Source organism: Malus domestica, chromosome 12 (assembly GCF_042453785.1).
Source record: "Malus domestica chromosome 12, GDT2T_hap1".
In the NCBI taxonomy this organism is placed as follows: Eukaryota; Viridiplantae; Streptophyta; class Magnoliopsida; order Rosales; family Rosaceae; genus Malus; species Malus domestica.
In genome coordinates, this window is record NC_091672.1 from 19,170,666 (window position 1) to 19,182,248 (window position 11,583).

The following is an 11,583-nucleotide window of genomic DNA, read 5'->3' on the forward strand; positions in this document are numbered from 1 at the left end:
ACACCATTCGAATTGTTATATCCCTTGCTGCCCAGAAAGCTTGGGTGATTCACCAACTTGACGTCAAGTCGGCTTTTCTGCATGGGGAAATTAATGAGGAAGTCTTCGTTGACCAGCCTCCAGGTTATGAAAAGAAAGGGCATGAATCCAAGGTTTATCGACTCAGGAAAACTTTGTACAGACTCAAACAGGCTCCTCGAGCCTGGTATAGTCGCATTGAGGCATATTTCATCAAAGAAGGCTTCACCAAGTGCCCTTATGAGCATACGTTATTCATTAAATCTGCGGGTGGAGGTAAGATTTTGATTGTGTGCCTTTATGTTGATGACCTTATTTTTACTGGTAACGATGAAGTGATGTTCGAACAATTTAAGAAATCCATGATGATCGAGTTTGACATGACTAATCTTGGAAAAAATGAGGTACTTCCTTGGTATTGAAGTATTACAAAGGACAGATGGTATCTTCATCAGTCAACGGAAGTATGCTCAAGAGATTCTGGAAAAGTTCAATATGGATCAGTGTAACTCAGTACATAATCCAATGGTTCCTGGCTTTAAACTCATAAAAGATGAAAGGGGAGTTGAAGTTGATAGTACTGTCTACAAGCAGATGGTGGGAAGTCTTATGTATTTGACTGCCACACGCCCCGATTTGATGCTTATCGTTAGCCTGATCAGTAGGTACATGAAGCGTCCTACTGAGTCTCACTTAGTGGCAGCAAAATGAGCTTTGAGGTACTTGAAGGGCACTGTTAGTTTTGGGATGTTCTACAAGAAGGGAGGAAGTGTTCTACAAGAAGGGAGAAAGTGAAGAACTCGTAGGGTACACAGACAGTGATTATGCTGGCGATCAGGATGACAGGAAAAATACCTCAGGTTATGTTTTTTGAATGAGCTCGGGAGTTGTCTCTTAATCCTCAAAGAAACAACGAGTGGTCACTCTCTCCACCACCGAAGTTGAGTTCATAGCTGCAGCATCAAGTTGTTTAGCTGAATAAGAATTCTCCCAGCTTTCGTGCATTCAAACCTTGCAAAGTTCTCTGCTATCCCTTTGGTTCTAACACACTCAAGGTTCTTTGGCTAAGAAAGCTCATAGGTCACTTTTCAAGGATGATTAACAAAAACAGATTCAATCAGAGGCCATAGAGATTGAGTTGAACAGAGAGAAAACGAGAGAATTCCAAACAAAATTCTAGAGAGAAAAGACTTACCCTGAAATCAAAGCCAATTGAAGAATTTTCTTCGAATCGGGAGAACGTGATTCGCGTTGTGCTTCCTGGAAAAGTGGCCAGAGAGAACTAGAGCTGTGGGTTGGAACATATTGGAAGCAAATGGCTTTTTCTGCCTCATTCCAGGCAGAAATTGAAGAACCCTAATTGGACTAAACTAAGTTTAATAAGGTTGAATACAATTGGTGGTCATACAAACTAATTTCGAGTTTATATGTGAAAAATAGTCGGTACAAAACAAAACAACCTCGGATAAACTTTGATGCCTTCTGACTATAAAACAGTTAAAAATGTATGTTTGGTAGAAAGCCAAACTAGATGCCTATGTAAAAATAGTAGATACCAGAAAAATTGCCCATGCTCTCTCCTGCAGGTTCTAAAACCGTAATCCACAACAGCTACGACTCATTTCCACATAAAGATACAAAATCTGGATAACAGCAACTAACGCAAAACCACCCAACTGTCCTTTTACAAACAGAACTGTTTACAATAAGCATATATAACATGATTTGGTCTGCAGTGCTTTCAGCAATAGTTATACAAACAAAGATCCTAAAGATATGCATGCAATATAATGACTATTACCTCCAAGTAAGCAGTTGCATGGTTGCAATCATAAGTTGCACACATCATGTTCAATCTGATAGCTTTAGTATAGCACTTGACAACATTATTTCAGGCTTTTCCTTAAATGCAGTATTTCCCTGGAAGAAGATGAGTAAACATAGAAATTGAAACACTACTCATTAGTACATTGGTATCACAGTTCTTTTGCTGATAGAAAATGAAATTAAACAGATATAAGCATAATATTTGACAAACAAAGCAAAAGGAAAGTTATTTTCTGATATTTCATTTAATTAAGGGGATGGAGAAATCTATTTCAATTTTGAAGGAGAACACCATGTACTTCATTCATATCAAACAATAGCATGATTCTAATTTCAATTTTGAACATAATAAAACATATAGCATTTATATATTACTTAAACTTCTTTCAAATTTACTTTTGTATTTAAAGATCGTATATTTTAATGAGTTTAAATTGACTTTATATATAAATTATTCCTTTTTATATTTAAATAATAATGTACATTGTATAATTACAGTTACAGTCCATGAATACAATTAGAGGCCTTTGAATTTCTTTGCAAGAGAAGATTTATACGGAAAAGCAACTGCAAATATATAGACGGAGGGAATTTGAGGTTTGTAGTTCATCTACTCAGCAATTTCTTACTATAGATACAACTGAGTAGTGAGAGAGCGTTAGATAATACTATTCAATTCCACAGGTAATTATAAAAATATAATCATATAATTTCTCACAATAAAAATCAATGTGGCTAAAAACAAATGATATATATCAACTTCGATGATTTCTCTAATTTTCCCTCTCTTTTTCAGCAACCAAACAACAATCGAAAATTACCAAAAACTGAAAAAATTGAAGTACCTGGGCCAAGTTGGAATGCCTGGGTTGCCATCTCCACTTGGTGTAAAAAAATCATGGTGGACATCTTCAAGAGCACCTAAACCCTTCATCCACAAACGTATGTAAAAAATCAACATAATAATCTTGTGCTCCGGGAAGGAGAGTTGCAGAGATGGGGGAGAAGAAACAAAGAAGAGGAATGAGGGAGAAAGTTTGAAAGAATGAGGGAACAAAAGGAAGTAGGGTGTGTGTGTGTGTGGAGTGTTCTCGAGAATGAGAACTGTCACGGGGAGGAACAAAAGGAAGTGGGCCTGGGAGATAGTACCCAACACGGGGGTATTTTTGCAAACGGGCCAGTTCGGGTACCCATTTTCCTATACTCATGGAACCGGCCCGAACCTAAAATTTCAAAACCCCGCCCCACCCCGTTTCCCTTTTTTTAAATTAGGAACCGGCCCGTACTCGCCCCGAACCTTTGATTACCCGCCCCGACCCGTGGGTCCTGTACCCGTTTGCCCACCCCTAGCCTGATGATAGCGAAGGAGAGGGAAGAAAGGAGAGAGGTGACACGTCCCGACCTCGATATTCTCTGAATACCCGGATAGGCACGTGCTGGCCAACACTCGAGGGTGACGAAAACCATTTACTGAATACAAGAGTAATGATTAGGAGAAAATAAACATGAATAATCATTAGAATCAAAGGGTAATAAACAAAGTTTAAGGAAATGTCTATAATGCACAGAATACGTTCTAATTCAAGATCACAAAAGGAAAGATCATTACAAGATATCACACAAGTGATTGATAGACTGCTACTGGTAGGGGAATGCCTTGTACGTTATGTCGAAGTCCTTGTTTCTAAGACCTGAATGGGGGCGCAAAACAAAGGTGAGTGGACCAAGTTCATATATATAATAATAATAAAACAGTTATCAAGATATTAACCCAACAATTTATATAAAGAAAACTACTAGCATAATAAGTGATAGGTTTACTGAAAATCCTAGCATGCCAAAAACATCTCAAAAGACATATCGCGGAAATCAAAATATCAATCGTCTCACAGATCGTCTCGTAAGCGCAGTGTGCTGCCAGTAAGATCACTGAATAAATATAACTCTCGGCCCTATGCCAGCACCGTGGTCTCTACGCTCAGAGCTAGAGATTACCAACTCCCCGCTCAATGCCTGCTCTGTGTCCCTCAGCCCGTAGCTAGGGATTATTTCTCCCGACCTAACTGCCAACACCAGATCCTCGCCCCAGCCGGCATAGTGTCTACTAGGTACGCACGAATAATTATGCTTCTCAAATATAACCACTTCATAGTATAAAGTCATCCATCGTCTATATTATAAATAGGGGTTTTGAAAACATGTTCTAGCATCTTATCGTCATCCATCAGATAGTCTACCAGTTCATGGTTTTTTTTATAGAAAATATGATATATTAAAATATAGCTCAATATAGGCCAACAATTAATTCCTTACAAAATAACAAGACGATAATCAACATTTCAATAAACATGCTTAACATAAAATCAATTCATAAACTCGTAAGGCATGCATTTCATTTATGCAAATAAACTATATAATTATGCAATTTTTAAAAGGCACACTCATAGATACTCCGTAGCAGCAGAATTGTGCGGAAAAGGATTAGGGAGGCCCCAACTAGAAACTTCACCTAAGCACAAAAAAATGTACAATTTATCAAACTACCCAACTATAGAATTTCAAGAAATGGAAATGGGTCTTGGGTTTGGATCCGGATTAGGGTTTAGGTTTAGGTTAAATAGGGTTAAGACCTATTGGGTTTTGGGTTTGGATAGTTTAAGAACAAATGGGTGGTTTGGGCTTGAGCCCAAACCCACACAACACACATACACATACGCCAGCACACACACATGCATACACAATACACATGCACACATGCACAGCACACATGCACTCACATACGCATACACAGTACAGCACACCACACAGTACACATACACTCACATCATACACACACACACACACACACACACACATACTGTACATGCACACACCCATACACAACAACACACACCCACACGGGTGCACAGTATACACATCACACACCTACACACGCACACACGCACACACATAACACACCACACACGTGCGCCACACACACAAACCACATACACTCACACATTCACACGAACACACCCACACACACACATCGCAGCCCACACCACACATACACTGTACTGCACACACACACACACACACACGACACTGTCCAACAAATAACAAGGTAATTAATTACCTGGGTTCGAATTCAAAGGGGTCCGTGCACCCACAGTAACAAATTCGCCGGAGTTCGTCCTTTCACACTTATCGTGAACTGGAAAATAAAGATTGAGGTGCATGTAGGGGTTATGGCTTGAATAAAGGGTTCAAAACCTCATCCCAGTTATCATAGAGACAAAAAGGAAGAGATTAGATGCACTAAGACACCCACCAGCTTCGAACTCGACGACATTTCGCCGGAGTTTGTAGTCGGAGCTGGGTTCTTAGCATAGAGAAGAGCTAAGGTCAAAACCCTCGAGTTTTGCCATAAAACCAACATCACAAATCATAAAACAACATGCATAACCCAGAAATTTGAAGAAGGAACACAAGTCTTACCTGGGTTCGAGTTTCAGAGCTTTGAAGCTCTCGGCTTCAATGGCAGAACATTCAACAGTGCTCTGATGGCGTATGCAAAGGTAATGTTGAGTTCGTTGAGTCTCAAGGATTCCAAATATATGAATTTTTTGTTCGATTTTGTGAGGGAGCTAAGGTGAGGGCTAGGTGAAGTTCTCGGAGCTGAGAGAGATAGAGAGAGAGAGAGAGAGAGAGATGGATTTCAGAAAATGCAGAGGGAGAGCTCAGGAAGAGAAGAAAGCTAGGGAGCTGCCACTTGGTAGTTTAGGAGGAATGAGGTAACTAGATCGACGGGTAGGATTAAATGAGATAAAAGACTAAATTGATAGACCTAAACTTGTTTCAGGGAGGAATATAGAAATATAGATAAAAATGTGGGGGTGGGTATAACAAGAGGTGCGGGAGAGAAGGAGGAAAGGGCATTGGCTGCCCAATCATAAAAGAGGAAAAGGAGGGAAATGAGGGAGGAGAGAAGGGGGGAAATCGGATCCCCATTTTACTAGTGAGAAAAAAAAGTAATGAAAACAAGCGTACCAAAAATTCAAATGTATCACAATCAAATGTATCAAAAATTCAAATGTACCAAGAAACCAAATTACAAAAAATTCAAATGTATACAAAAAAACAAATGTACCAAAAATTCAAATATACCATAAACCAAATGTATTCATGTTATAAGTAACCAAATGTACCGATATAACCCAACGTACTTAACAACGAGTTTTTTTTACATTCTATTTTATTTACTAACATAAATATTTCAATAAAAAAAAACATGAATAGACTTCTAAGAAAATAAAATGAAATGATATTAAGCATCAAAATTGTAGGAAAAATGTTTAGTCAAAATTTCAAAGGGAATAGATGTTTAATCTATGACATTTAAAAACGAGGTATCTATATCAAAACGTCTCTAAACCAAATCACTTACTTTAGAAAGTATCCAGAACTCGAAAAATAGCAATACTGACATGTTCGAACTAATTGAACTTAGGGTTTGATGCTCTGAGCTGGTGAGTGTTGGACTGTAGTCACGAGTAAGGTAAAATTCCTCATAGCCTCTCCAGGTCCGAAAAGGATAGATAACCATGGCTTGCCACCCGTTGTCCTCTTTTTAACCAAAAAAATAAAAAACTAACCGAACTTAGTTCACCGTCCGTAAGAGAACTTCAAGGCACGATACCTATACGTTGGGACAGATTGCATAAGCATGTTGATTGTCTCTATATAAATTACATATCTTGGTACATACATGAATTCATCATCCATTTGCTTTCAAAAGCACCATATAAAGGGAGAATTTCGGATTAATCACTCAATTAACAAAAATTTAGAGCTAAGAGAACCACTCCTAAAAGGGATTGTGCCAAAGAGAATAAAAACTTACCCATGGCCTCAAATATGTCTCCAATTAGTCAATTTAGCTCATCCAAGCTCAAGATAAACTCAACCACCGAGACTCTTCAACAAGGAATGACCCCGGCAATTCGAGTTAAACACTTGAATCTCAAACTTGTTCGAAAATGAAATTTGGAATTAGAAAATTTATTTACATATTCTGGACCCAACTCCAAAGTGATCGGCCGGATATGGCGAAAAACCGCCGGAAAACGTTCAAACTTTGGGACTCCGATATCTGAGAATGCTTGGTTTCAACGTGTGGTTATTGGGTCAAATCGAAGAGGGCTTCGATACGAATTCGTAGCCTCCAACCTTACGTTGCCGTATGAGAATGTTTATAACTTTGAAGTGGAAAAGCGTAGAATGAGATGGGAAGAGAGAAGCAGCAGCTTTGCTGCTGGGGCAGGGGAACCTGCCGTTTTAATATTTACTTTTGTTGCAAATTTACTCTTTTGCCCTTAAACTTAAAGCATGCACTTCTTAAAACTCCGATTTACATTCCATTTGCAGTCACGTGTTCGTGACGAGGAGTCCTATAAGAATTTGCTAAAATAATACTTCTTATATGTCACAAGCACAAAGATTAACAAAGTCAACATTCAGCCTCTAAGGACATTTTGGTCATTTCACATGAAAAATTAGGGACGGGATGTGACAAAATTGAATTAAGCTGATAGAAAGATGGGTCTACCTATGATTTTAGATAGTCGAAAGTAACCCGCTACAATACACGGAGTGTCTATAATTTCAGACAGTCGAAAGTGACCCGCTGCAATACACGAACTGACTTAAACGACGATATTGGTATCAAGTATCAGCGCCATACTAAGTTACTAACGTTATATTAACGTATTGATACCAAATATCAAAGATATATTAACATTGTTTAATATCGATGACATATCAACATTCACTAAGTTTGGACACTTTTCGTCATCCATGAACACTTTGCCGATAACGGCAAGAAGTAGCTAACAAGATGAAGACTTCGGTAGAGAACGACATCCCATTCCAGATATGACGTAATTTTTCTGTTTCAAGTCACCCAAAGGTTGTTGGCCGAGTGAAATTTGGGTTACCAATTTTTCAATCATGATATCGATCTACCAGCTTTGATATATAAATATTGTCATTTCACTTGAAGCGTGCCATCATTTTTTCTACATCCACAGAATCCTGGCCAAATAAAAAATTGGTAACCCTGGCCATTCATTAATCAACTGCAGACTGCAGCGCCCCTGCAATTGATACAAGACAAGAATACCATTGTTTACCTTTGAAATTCAGGAAATCCAAAATCTTTGAAAAGCTTTAAGCTCGTTGAAAAACTGCGGAAAATATTGAATGTCTCCAGGATGACATATGCATTGTGACATTGACAATGAAAATCTGAGGCTTGATTCAATCGCTTCCTAGCCCGAATCAAGACGATGCGTGCTGATGCACTTGAAATGAAATAGCTGCCTCAGTTACTACTTCTCATCTGGTGGTTTAGCGGTCACAGTTTGAATGGAGCTGCAGCAGTACAAAAAAAGTAATTGACATAAACCATACTCGAAGATGCTTAAAAATTAGCTAAGACGGATAAGACATACCTTGTGAATGTACAGGATGTTCCTTTTACCACGACCTGCAACTATATATACAATTCCACTTGCTTCCTGTTAAACAAATAATTTCACATGCATATGTAAAGTCTGGCCATTCATAAATCTGGAAGTTATGAACCAAAACAAACTGGCAATGACATGCTCAATCAACTGCAGTGTCCCTGCCAGTATGCCATAGATAGAAGCGACAATTTTCAGCTTGATAGCTTAACCTGAATTTAGTCTGCAATAGAATTAATATAAGAAGAATACCATTGTTTACCTTTACAAAACAGGACATCCAAAATCATTGAAAAGCTTCGAGCTCGTTGGAAAATTGCTGCAATTGAATGTCTACAGGATGACATATGCATTGTGACATAGCAATGAAAATTTGAGACTTGATTAAATCTCTTCCTTGGCCTGAATTAAGACAATGCATACATGCTGGTGCTCTTGAAAGACAATGCATACATGCTGATGCTCTTGAAATAAAATAGCTGCCTCAACTAGTACTTCTCATCTGGAGGTTAGCAGTCACAATTTGAATTCAGATGTTACTATATGAAAAAAGCATTTAACATATACCATACTCGAAATGATTGAAAATTAGCTAAGGCGGATGAGAGACATACCTTTGGTTATTTAGGAAATAAATAATAATGGTTAATGAAGTAAATAAATCAAATAGGAATCATTTCTTTGTTCTCTTGCTAATACGTTCTCAAATTGCTGCAATAATTGTTGACAGGTTGAAGCTCGGATTGTTCTTCTTGCAGTTCTACGAATGATCAAATAGAACTACAGCTCAGGTATGAGAGGATAGGGCTTTCATTTATTCTTTCTGATTTTGGAAAGGGCAAAAAATCAGACTTGAATGAGAAATGGAAGAAGAAACGTAGGATCCAGAGTTCCGAACTTTCAGCACGCTGATGCCAAGACTTATTTATGATTTCCAGGGCATTCAGTAAAAGAAGACATGCTGATTGTTATAGGAGTCCACGATGTTGATGGAGGCTCAACTGCACAGAATTTAGAGGTGAAAGATGCAATAACGAAACTTCTGCAGGATGAATTGGGGCTCAAGGTTCTTGCAACAGGACCTAAAACGGGACAATAGAAGCGGAGACATTACTGATTCAGATCAAGATTAAGGAAGAGTTAGTCTGAGGCTCACCATCAATTCTTAAATCTGGAAGTTGGAAACTAACATTCTGGTAAAAATTTGATATAACAGGACCAAAAGTTAAATATAAATTTGAGGCACCCAAATAAATTGGAAAATGCGATTAATAATCTGATACTTTTCTTTGTTCACTTCCAGCCCAGAATAATTCACTCAAAAGGATATAAATTCACATAGATCAATTGTAACATATATATCATATACCAGAAATCATTTTAATTAATTTCCAGAGACCAATTCCCTTTCTCAGGTTCCAACCAGAAATGTAGTACTTGCATACTCAAAACAAAATATAAAACATTCGTTTCTCACAATCAGCTTCGGGAATACACACACACACTTTTCCACCACCCTGAGCAATAAAAAAATGGCAGAAGCAACCGATAAGGAACTGCTAAACAGATGCCGTATGTTAATCCTAGCCGGCCAGACTTTTTCAACATTTTTCAGTTTGTTAAACATCTTACCTGATGACAACCTTTCTTCCTTTCCTCCATAAAACAAGAGTATTATCCTAACTCTTTATCTTTGTATATAATAACTATTTAGTAAATGATTTTTAAAGCAAAATACTGAAATGTCATTGTACATCTTTGAGATGATGCACGGTTATTTCGTACTCATCTGAACTATATTACATATACATTCTTCAGATAGACTTCCATTGCTAGCAAGTCTTGCATTCAGAATTTCAAAGATGCAATCGATATGCAGATCTTCAAAAGAATACTTAAAAAAATTAAGGAATAACAAAACAGCATTTGAGTTTCCAAGTCCCTTTGGACCAAACATCTAAAGACGTGCTTAATGTAAAAGAGATTTTTCAGACCAACTTACAAATACTTGGATGAAGTAATAATCCCAATTTTGGGAGTAAAGGATATGAATTCACATAGAACAATTGTAACATATATTGCATATACCAGAAATCATTTTAATTAATTTCCAGAGAGGGTTCAGGGTATATAGAAATGGAAACAGTTGTTAACAAATACTGTAGCTTCAACCGGAATACTGAAAAAAAATAAAGGAACAACAAACAGCATTCGCGATACATCACAAATGAAAGTAGCCTCTCACCGTGAGACTTCTTTTTCTCTCAACCAACTCTTCTCTCTTTTGGCCTCACTGAAAATACAAAAAAGATGAGATTTTAGAAATATTTGGAATCCAACGCATACTAAACTTTGATAACAGTATACCTTAGTATGCCTACTACACATACTATGACCGACTTCATTTGTCATTCCTTTCAAACCCCAAATAGTAAATTCGGGAAGACTTACCTTTCACTTCGTCAATGGTGGCCAAACAAAAATCCTAAACTTTGATCTCTTCACACTTCCTTGTCTCTCAACTGTGCACTGGAAGCTCAACACAGGAATTGTAGGACCCCATATGTACTCTCTATACGAAAGCTGGATTGAACAGAGATACACAAATAAGGATAACTCAGTAGGAAAACACAACATTTTGGCTAAAGCGAAGTTGAGCAGATAGAATACAAATCAGAAAATTATGGATTTTAAAACAACAATTATATTTTGTTCAAAATTGACTTCTGTCTCAATTCCTTCCCACCAATCAGGACTCTTCAAGCAGTAGTACATTTCAGCCTAGCCGACAATGATAAAAAGTATCCGTGCATCATTTTCCTTGTGCTTTCACTTTCATGTTATGTACGTAGTAATTGTTTGTACTCTTCTCTTTTGTACACCCTTAACATAATCAAAATTAGAAGATTTTTCGATCATTCAGGGGGCTTATCAAATTTTCTTTCTATATTATATTTCACACAACAGAAAAATGATAAAAGCTATACACTTTATGAAACCAGAAGGTTCCTGAAGCCTTTCCTTCGATGGTCAGCAAGGGACAACGGCAGAGAAATTACTATTATTGGCATTGCCTGGAAACTCTAATGATCCGTATCTTCCAGTACAATAATTCTTTTCAGCATCCTAATTGAATAAATAAGACAGTTTTGACTTATGAGCACGCCAATGGTATTTCTTTCTTTCTTTTCCATAAATTAGAAAGCTTTCCAATGAATTCGAGTTCTATCAC